Below are 10,652 nucleotides of genomic sequence, written 5' to 3' on the forward strand. Positions count from 1 at the left end.
TGCAGTACTGGTTTCAGTTGGGGTGGAGTTAATTATCGGCCTAGTAACTTGTATGGGGCTGTGTTTTAGACTTGTGATGAAAACAGTGTTGGTAACACACCAGTGTTTCAGTCATTGCTGAGCCGTGCTTGCACAGCACCAAGGCCTTTTCTGCTCCTCACCCCACCCCACCAGCGACTAGGCTGGGGGTGCACAAGGAGTTGAGAGGGGACACAGCCAGGGCAGCTGAGCCCAACTGACCAAAGGGATATTCCATACCATAGGGCATCACGCTCAGCAAGAAAATCTGTGGGAAGAAGGAGGAAAGGAGTAGCGTTCAGAGTCATGGGATTTGTCTTCCCAAGTCATCGTTATGCGTGATGGAGCCCTGCTTTCCTGGAAAGTGCTAAATATCTGCCTGCCAATGGGAAACAGGGGATGAAGTCCTTATTTTCCTTTGCTTGCACACACAGCATTTGCTTTCCCTGTCAAACTGTCTTTATCTCAACCCATGAGTTGTCTCACTTTTACCTTTCTGATCCTCTCCCTCATTGTACTGTGGGGGAGCGCGCGGGCGACTGTGTGGTGCTTAGCTGCCGACTAGGGTTAAACTACGATGTTTACTTAACTCTGCTCCTGGCTATTTGCTGTGTGAGTGGGCTTACTGTTGTTTGTGTGGTTTTGGCATGAATGTATGTACAGTCTTTGGTGGTCGATTATAAGTGGGACTAGCGAGGAGGAGAAGGACACTGGGCTCTGGAGAGGCCCAGGGCTGGAGCTGCCAAGTAGGTAACGGCTCTGAGCCTGAGCTGGGCACCTGGTCAGACCCAAAGCCCAGGCACACCCTGGAGGAAGTGCAGGGGTGTGTGTGAAGCTCAGAGCACAGCTTTAACACATAGGGTGTCTTGGGTGCTTGGTGCCTGGTGTCTTTGTGACAAGTTTGCCCCTGGCCCTGGTGCCACAGCTGAGGTGCTGCAGCCCAAATGGGCGCCGTTGTCCTCAGTGCTTGGTCTATCACCTCACCCTCACCCTAGCATGAGCCCAGCTCCAGAACAGACATCCACACCTAGGGCACCCAGCAGCCCAGGAGAGGGATCCAGGGTGCCAGGAAAAGAAACCCAGGGATCTGGGTCAAGGGACCCAGGTATCCATAATAGGAGATGCAGACATCTGGGAGAGGACCCATGGAGCTGGGACAAGGGACCGAGGCCTCTGGAGTAGGAGACCCAGGCATGTGGGAGAAGACCCAGGCATCCAGTATAGGGGACCCAGGTGTCTGTGATAGGGACCCGGGCACCTGCGATGGACCCAGGTCTCCACAAGTAGAGACCGAGGCAGTGCAGAAAGTGAACCGAGGCATCAGGGTCCTTTACTGGATGCCTGGGTCCTCCTTCCCAGACACTTGGATCCCTTGTCCCAGATGCCTGGGTCCACTGCTCTGGATGCCTGCGTTCTCTCCCAAATGTCTGCCTCCCCTCCGCAACACCTGGTTCCCCTATCCCAGACACATGGGTCCCCTATCCCAGATGCCTGGGTCCTGCCCCAGACACCTGGGTTGTCTCTCCTAGATGCCTGTGTCCATTATCTATCACAGATGCCTGGGTTCCTTTTCCTGGACACCTGTGTCCCCTCATGGATTCCTGGGTCGCCTGTCCTGAATGCCTGGGTCCCTTAGGTGGTGGATGTCCATTTCAGAGCTGGGCTCATGCGAGGGTGAGGGTGAGGTGGTAGAGCAAGCACTGAGGACAGTGGCGCCCATTTGGGCTGCAGCACCTCAGCTGTGGCACCAGGGCCAGGGGCAAACTTGTCACAAAGACACCTGGCACCACGCACCCAAAATCCCCTATGTGTAAAAGCTGTGCTTCAGAGCTGAGACATGCTGCAGTGGACGGCAGGTGGCAATGTCATGATGAGATGAGCTCTACATGTAGATGATGAGGTTGACGACATGAGGTGCCCACAGAGTCATCAGGCTATGCTTTTGAAAACACCTCATGGAAACAGGGCTCTATTGCGAAGGCCTGTCAGGAGAGGGCTTTGCTGTCTGGGGTGTCTCTGCAGCCCAGGAGGGCCTGTGGATGAGGTGGAGCTGATTTCCAAGAAAGACCAGGTGGTGCTGAAAATGTCCTTGACTATGGGCATCCTGTGATTCAGGAGCCCTGTGAAAACCATTGGGCTGTTCCTTGATTGTATCTTCCAGGGGATGAGTAAAGGATGAGGGTGAGAAGAACCAAGAGCTTTTCAGAACACTTGCACACAAGTGGCGCTCCAGCAGTGGTGATGTGTTCCTTGTGTCCTGGTGTGATGTGTTCCCTGCATTCATGCCCTGCCTGAATCTATGGGATAGAGATGGGACAGACGTGGCCTAAGAGCCCTGGTGGGAATCAGTCACTGGAGTAAAAGCACCAACCCTGTCTCAGATGCCATCTAGGGTAGGTGCTGGTCCTGTGCTGCCCCTCCCAGCTACATCTTGCTGTGCTGAAGAGCCCTGGCATCTCACATAGCACTGGAAGCCCGTCATTGGCCAGGGAATTGGGTTGCTGCCTTGAATGAAGACAGGCAAGGAAAGGATGTCCATGAGACAACTGAAGTTACAGTCATGGAGATCAAGGACATTCAACCGATTGAGAAGAGAAAGAGAAGATGTAGCTTTCCTTATGGCACAAGATTTCATTTGGTCTGTAAAATACCTCTGTAGGCTGCCCTGAATATATGGAGGAAGGAAAAGTTTCCTTGTCCTAAAAGCGGGCATCAGCTCTCATTTCATATGATCAAGGGAATTCCTCACCAATCTTCAAAATGATGCTGTCCTGTCCTTCACAGTTGCTTTGCTAGAGCTTGCAGTTACCTGCATGTGTCTTGGACCACCTCTGGTACCTGAAAAGTCACCAGGTGTTTGCATCTGAGCACCTCACTGCTGCCCACCATCTCCATTACTTACCATGGGAGTTTAGATAAGGACTTGACATGCAGACACCCACTTGGTGCCCACCTGAACTGAGGCAAGAGGAATCCCACATCCCATGGGTTTGTGGCAGGCATGGGAGGGAGCTGAGTCCCCTTCCAACTCCAGAACTACAAATCCAGGGGGGAGATGCCTCAATTGATTCAGCTGAATCCCTTCCCCTGGCAGAGGTAAAGGAAATCCCTGCCTGATCCTGCCTGGGTGTCCTCTCTAATGACGGGACAAGGAAAGGTTATTCTAGGACCTAATTCTGTCACTGATATGACAAAAGAGATTGTTGGAAAGAGGTGTCTCTCTGCTGGGCAGCTGAGCAAGGGAACATCAGCGATGACTTCATGCTGTTTCCCAGCAGGTTCCCCTGGAGCCCCAGGGACACCTGGAGGGAGCCCCAAGGGGGCAGAGAAAGGGCTGCCTTGGGCTGGTCCTCTGCTGCTGAGCTGGGCTGGGCTCCTGGCATGGAGGGAGCTGATGGCAAGCGGGCAGCGCTGCAGAGAGACAGCTCTGCCCAGGAGCAGCTCCTCTGCCAAGCGCAGCAGGGCTGAGGGCACTGCCTGCAGGCAGCGAGGGCAGAGGAGGGAGGCAGAGAGAGTGTAAAGGCAGTCTGGGGTGGGAGGATGCTGAGAGGGAGAAACCTTCACAGCCATTAAGTCCGGGGCTGCAGGGCATTGCATCTACAGATCCTGGTGGGATCTCCTAAAGCCGACACATCGCACGTCGCACGGGATCTGTAAGTACAACTCTCAGAGATACTCTGGTGTAGAGGAGGATGAGCTGCAAAGCAGGGATTGCCTGCTGCACCATTAGAGGGAAAAGGCATGATGGCGCCGCCTTCTGGGAACAGCTGCAGGGTGTGAAGCCAGGTGTGCAGCCAGGGGGGCCCAGGGCTGTCTTTGTGATCAGGGTCCCTGCACCCCAGGGTGCTGTGTGCTGGGGAAAGGACTCTGGGCCTGCCAGGGTCAGCACTGCCCGGGCAGCTCCCCCCAACACTGCAGGGAGAAACTGCGGGTGGAAGGAGCCATCACCGGCAGGGCAGGGTAGGGCAGGGTCCTTCTGCTGCTGAGAGCATGCTGGGAGGATCAGGGCTACTCCCAGCTCCACATCACCCCAGGATATTTGCAGAGGGTCCTGCCGTTGGTGGGATGAGGGCTGTGAGCACTGGCAGGGAGGAGACAGAGACACAGCTCCTGGCTGGGACACATCCAGGCAGCAGAGACATGGGCAGGGAGTGAGAAGGAGCTGCTCCCAAAAGCGCTGTGGGAGGGGGGTTTGGGCACCTCCCTGCTCCCCTCAGCAGTGCCGATGCCTTCCGCGGGCAATCCCCTGTCTCCTCTTCCACCCAGCACAGCCTCTGCCTCGAGGGCACAGGGACCAGCTCCCCTCACTCTGCACTAAGGGATGGTCCTTTTCCCTCTCTGGACACACGAGGGATGACTTTCAGTGCAGTAGAAACGCCAAGGATTTCTGCTTCAAAAACATGGCTCAGAGGTGGAGGGGGACAGCAGGACAAAACAGAAAAAAGGCCCAAAGCTCTGCTCTGCTGTCGGAGAATCTGGGACAAGCAATGTTGGAAAGTTCTTTGAGATCACGAGTGGATCTGATCTCAGAACAGCCTAGGTTCCACATTACCTCTTGCTGTAGGACAGAACTGACTCCTCCTGGGCAGTTTGGGGGCTTTCTATGGGAAATGGCCTTGATTTTGCTCAGAAAAATCTCCTCTAACTTATCAGTGTCCTTTCCTCCATGCATAGCCCGCATGCCCAAAGGCAGCAGATGTCCAACGGCAGCTCCATCACCCAGTTCCTCCTCCTGGCATTCGCAGACACACGGGAGCTGCAGCTCTTGCACTTCGGGCTCTTCCTGGGCATCTACCTGGCTGCCCTCCTGGCCAACGGCCTCATCATCACCGCCATCGCCTGTGACCACCGCCTCCACACCCCCATGTACTTCTTCCTCCTCGGCCTCGCCCTCCTCGACCTTGGCTGCATCTCCACCACTGTCCCCAAATCTATGGCCAATTCCCTCTGGGACAACAGTACAATCTCCTACTGGGGATGTGTAGCACAGGTCTTTTTTTTCTTTTTCTGTGCTGCAGCAGAGTTTTATCTTCTCACTGTCATGTCCTATGACCGCTACATTGCCATCTGCAAACCCCTGCACTATGGGACCCTGGTGGGCAGCAGAGCTTGTGTCCACATGGCAGCAGCGGCCTGGGGCAGTGGGTTTCTCAATGCTCTGCTGCACACGGCCAGTACATTTTCCCTGCCCCCCAGTTCTTCTGTGAGATCCCCCAGATCCTCAAGCTCTCCTCCTCAGACACCTGCCTCAGGGAATTTCAGCTTCTCGTGTTTAGTGCTTTTGCCTTTTTGGCATGTTTTGTTTTCATTGTGCTGTCCTATGTGCAGATCTTCAGGGCCGTGCTGAGGATCCCCTCTCAGCAGGGGCAGCACAAAGCCTTTTCCACGTGCCTCCCTCACCTGGCCGTGGTCTCCCTGTTTGTCAGCACTGGCATGTTTGCCTACCTGAAGCCCCCCTCCATCTCCTCCTCAGTTCTCGATCTGGTGGTGGCAGTGCTGTACTCAGTGGTTCCTCCAGCAGTGAACCCCCTCATCTACAGCATGAGGAACCAGGAGCTCAAGGATGCAGTCTGGAAATTGGTGACCAGATGATTTTCAGAAGCAATAAACCGTCTTGTTTGGGAAACCACTCATAATGTAACTCATTACAGTGAAAGCCCAGATTCTGTATTTTCTGTTGGGTTTTGTTTGAGTTTGTGATTGTGTCATTGTTTTTCTTTGCATAATGCTGTCCACAAAGAAGCGTCATTATTTTTCCTGTTTCTAATTATGCATCTGTCTTAATTTGTGAATCCCACAGACATTGTAAAAGAGGACCTGTGCTCTCTGTGTATTTAAGCAAAATAAAGAACCTTCTAGTGACTTGTTTGCCCAAGATCTTCCCTCTGGAACTCACTCTGGAGCTGCAGGGCTATGCCTGTGAGCAGAGGTGGAGGGGAAAGGGTCTCAGCACAGCAGCACTGTCAGGGAGCACCAGCCTTCTTCTTTTCAGACTTATTCTCTGTTTCCACACTCTCCTGCTGAGCGCTGGCGCTGCTGTAAGGACCCAGTGCTCTGGCAGCTCATACTCCTGCTGTGTGCTGTCCCCTCAGGCAGGGACAGGCACCAGGTGCTTCTCTGGCAGAGCTGGCCTCCCCAACAGCTCCTCCATCACACCATGGCATTGCCTCAGGGCAGTGCCTGAGGGCTCAGGCCTTCTTCCAAAGTTGCTGTCAAGAAAATGCCCAGGAAAGTGCCCTGCAAGGGAAAAACCTGTGTTCAGCTTAACTGTGTGAGTGTGCAGGCTGGGGACAAGCGGCAGCTTCCTCACTCAGCCAGGGCTCCTGGGAAAGACATGAAGGGCCAGCAGAGCAGGTTCTTCTCTGTCCCTGTGTGTGCTGGACACCAGGGGTAAGATGCCCCAGGGCAATCCTCACACACCTCTCCAGTAACAACCACCATTTCTAGCACTGGCCTCTCGTCCCAGCTTGGGGAGGTTGGTTGTCCCTCCAAAGAAGTTCATGTTTGTATTGTAGGAATGAGATGTAAGCATGCACATCATGTGCGTGTGGGGAGATGAACCTGAGAGAGCACAAACACCATCAGCTATTCCTGGGGGTTCCTTGAAGGCCTGTGGGACAGACAGCATCTGGAGGTCACTTCATTTGGAGAGTAACGTCCCCAGGGAAACCCCCTGAATGCAGCACTGGGATGGGCTTCCTTGACCCCAGGTCCCTGTGTCCATTCCTCACGCCGTGGGGCATCTCAGAGAGGTGCCGAGCAGGGAGACACAGCGCAGGGCTGAGGGGCTGCCAGCCTCTGGGAGTGGCAACAGGAGGCCAGGGAGTCTGCTGCAGGGCCTCTGCCCGTGCCAGGGAAGGACTTGTGTCTCTGAACAGCCCTGCCAGAGCCCTGACAGTGCTGGCTGTGTCTCCAGGAACAGCCTGTGTGCTTCTCAGCAAGAGATGAGGACAAAATAAGGTGAAAAAACTAATGGGTCACAATAAAAGTAAGTAGAAGGAAGGAAAAAAAGAAAAAAAAATTAAAAAAAAAGAAAAAAACTTAAAAGCAAAGGCCACATGCAGAAGAAAAGGCAAACCGAGGAAGATTTTTTTCTCTGTTTCCCATCAGCAATGTCAAGTCACCGCCTGGGAGGCAAGGATTCAGTCCATGTAGCGGTTTCGTTGGAAGACAAATGTCTTAATAGCATATGTCCTCCCAATTCCTTTCTCTCAGCTTTTCTTTCTGAGCGTGGTGTCATATGGCAAGGAATATCCCTTTGGTCAGTTCAGGTAAGCCATCCCATCTATGGTCCATCCCAACCACTTGCCCACCCCGAGTGTACTACCTTTAGAGGGGGTTGGAGAGACAGCCTTCACGCGGTGCAAACACTGCTCAGCAATAGCCAAAACACTGGTGCAGGATCAACACCGTTCCAGGCACGATTAGGAAGCACAGCAGGGTATGGGCTGCTACGGGGAAAGTTCACTCCACCTCTGTGGACCCAAATGGATTTTGTTTTGTTGGACTGTGTCGGGGCAGCTAACGGAAAAGTACAAGTATGCAAGAAACTCGAAAGCATGCCAACCTTGCAGATCTGAGACAAATAACTCTGAGGAGCCAGGGAACAACTGGCCTTGCAGGTCTGAGATAAATAACCTTGAAGAAGTAGGGAGTTAAGCAACAAGTTATCACTGTAGCTTTTAGCACATTCCAAAACTGTAGCTTCTAGCATGTAGCGAAACCGCAAGTAGGAGGGATTATTGTAATGAAACATTTAGAGCTAAGCCAATTAGAAATGATAGAATTTGCGTAATTTATGTAACTGTTAAGTAGCTGTATAAAAAGCTTTCCGACGCGTCTAATAAACGGACATCTTGCTTGCATCAAGCAGCGTCCCGTCTCTCAATCGCGGCAGGACTGGAATGTGGATTTCTTTCGGTTGGATGTTTGGGATTGGATTTTTTGGGATTGGATTTTTTGGGGTGGATTTGGGTTTTTTTTTTTGTTGGATTTTTTGGGTTGGATTTTGTATTTTTTTCAGTTGCATTTTTGGGGTTGGAGTTTTTGAATTGGCATTCTTGGGTTGGTTGGGTTGAATTTTAGGTTGTTTTTTTGGGGATTGAGTTGTTTGGAGTTGGGTTTTGGATTTTTTTGGGTTGGAATTTGGGTTGGTTTTTTGGGTTGTATTTTTTGGGCTTGACTTTTACCCCTGCGCGGGCGTGTCAGGCAGCCATTGTGACATGACAGTGGCAGGGCCAGCGCTGATTGTCTGGCGGTGGTGGCATGGCAACCGCTGATCTGCTGCCCACAGTGGTGGGGCTGCCATCACAGGGACATCTTCAAGCAGATCAGTTTCCTTCAACCCCGTCCAAGCTGGCCTCAAACCCTAGGATTTTGGGTCAGTTTGGTTGGATGATGGCGTGGATTTTGGTTTTTTGGATTGGATTTTGGACAGCCGTTCATCAAACTTTAAATGAGACCAAAGAGGCAGCAGTGAGAGAAAGAACGTTTTTCTGAGAACATCACGCCAGAGGCTACTGAGGAATTCTAGCTATTTTGACAAGTAAGAATAACTGTCGGGAAGGAAATGAAAGAGCTTTAATTCACCATCATCAAGAACAAGCGGCAGTTCCCTTACAGCACTGTCCCGTTACTGCTACTAGTGATAGTATCACTGAGTCCAATAGATCCTTGAGACCTTCTCTATTTTACCTTGGCTCCAAAGCTCAGTCTGCTCCTAGCTTGAAAGAACTACCTCGAACCTCTGCAACCCCAATCTCTCCAACCTTCTGCCATGGACACTCACTGAACCCAGGTCATTTCTCCCCATCCCCCAGCACGCTGCCTGCCCTCTGGGTTCAGCTGGGTGAAGTCAGGGGGCTCCCTTGCACAGCTTTCCCTACAAAAGGCTGCTCTACCTGCCGATCCTCATGTTGTGTACAGCTCCTTCCCTCTTTTGCACAGCGCCATTGGATGGGCACTTTTCCTGCTTCTTTCACGCCCATTCACCTTCACAACCTTTCAGTATTGGACGCATAGCAAAGCCTGGCTGAGGCAACACAGCTTCGCCCATTTCCAACAGCTTGATTCTTTGGGGAGTGTCCAAAGCAATGACACCATCGCCTTCCAGGTGCCAGAGCTCAGCTGATTCACAGAGGCCCAGGGCCTTTCTGCTTCCTTTCCTCCCATCACTTGGCCAGGGTTGGGGAAAAGAGGAAGGAAGAGCAGGTGAGCTTGCTGGGTGCCAGTGACTGAAAGGGGGGAGCAGAGCCCTCACATGCACAATGATCTAACGGCTGTGCTAGTTCAAAACTCCTATCTTCAGCTCCTTTCTCTGAGGCCTTCAATCTTCCACAGCAACCTGCAAGCTCTGAGATCCCAGCACCTCCATCTCTTTTACAAACGAAGGTGACAGTACCCAAGTCAGAGGCTTTCTTCAATTCTGTTTGCAGCCTAAAGCATCCCACTGTCTGGAGATATGCCAGGGAACTTGCAAAAGAGTCACACTCCTCTGGACAAGAAGGTGGATGTTCCCAGGAATCTCAGGAGGCATGGCATACCAATAGCTGTGTTGAGGGAGATGCTCAAATGCCTCGTCTCCAGTTCTGGATTGGTGACATAGTGGCCTGGCTCCTGTGTCAACTCTTTGTGTATGTGGATGCTCTTTTCTGAGCAACCTGGTCTGACCTCAGAGCCGGCCCTGCTTTGAGCTGGGCATTGGACTTCAGACCTCCTGAACTCCCTTCCACCTTGCATTTTCCTATGAGCATGTTTGGTAGAGACCCTCACCTCCACCTTAACCTTTTCTGCTATGGCATGTGGCCAAGGTGCAGACTCATGGAAGAGCTGGTGGGAAAGAGACTGCTGGGAGGGACCTCAGGTCCAGCCTCCAGGCTGGCTGTTACTTCCTGGAGCTGAAACCTGAAGAGCTCCAAAGGTGGACATCCCAGCAGCGCTCCCCCCAGTCCATTTTCTTTTTCCTAAATCTTTGCCTAGAGCTCCCAAGGGGCACATTGTGGCTGTTGCCTCTGTCATATCCATGGCCACTGCAGAAGAGAACTTGGCTCCATCACCTCTCCAGGTGGCTGTAGGCTCTTATTAGGTAGCCTCATGCCTCCCCTTCATCAGGCTTGAGAGGCCCAGGTCCCTTAGACTCTCCTCACAGCTCCAGCTTTAAGCTCCTCACTCCATCTTGTCAGACCTCCTCTGGACTCTCTCCAGTCTCTCCATTTCCCTTTTTGGAATGCAAAGCCCACTGGCTCATAGGGCAGCCATCATGAGTCAAAGGCCCATCTCCTCGGGGCACTCCTTAGCTGCTATGGTTACTGCCCATGCTGCTGCCTGCAGTTGTTGTGCCCCTTTTCCTTCTAAACCTTCACCTTTCTGTTGAACAAATCCCTTCGTGTGTCAAGCTCCCTCTAGAGGACACAAGCTCCAGCAGCCAAGCATTGACCATAATTTAAGTAGCTGCAGGACACCACAGGTCAGAAAAGAGTACGAGTGTAATGAAGTTGCTCCCCAAGGTAGAAAGCACTGTGACAGCATCTCAGAAACACCCAAGGTGTGTACAAAGTGAGGAAACGCAGCGCCAGTGGGGAAAAGATGAAAAAGGCGTTGACTTTTTGCAAAGGACAGGATAAAGTTGGCTAAAG

The sequence above is a fragment of the Rissa tridactyla genome, unplaced genomic scaffold (genome assembly GCF_028500815.1).
Source record: "Rissa tridactyla isolate bRisTri1 unplaced genomic scaffold, bRisTri1.patW.cur.20221130 scaffold_47, whole genome shotgun sequence".
NCBI lineage: Eukaryota > Metazoa > Chordata > Aves > Charadriiformes > Laridae > Rissa > Rissa tridactyla.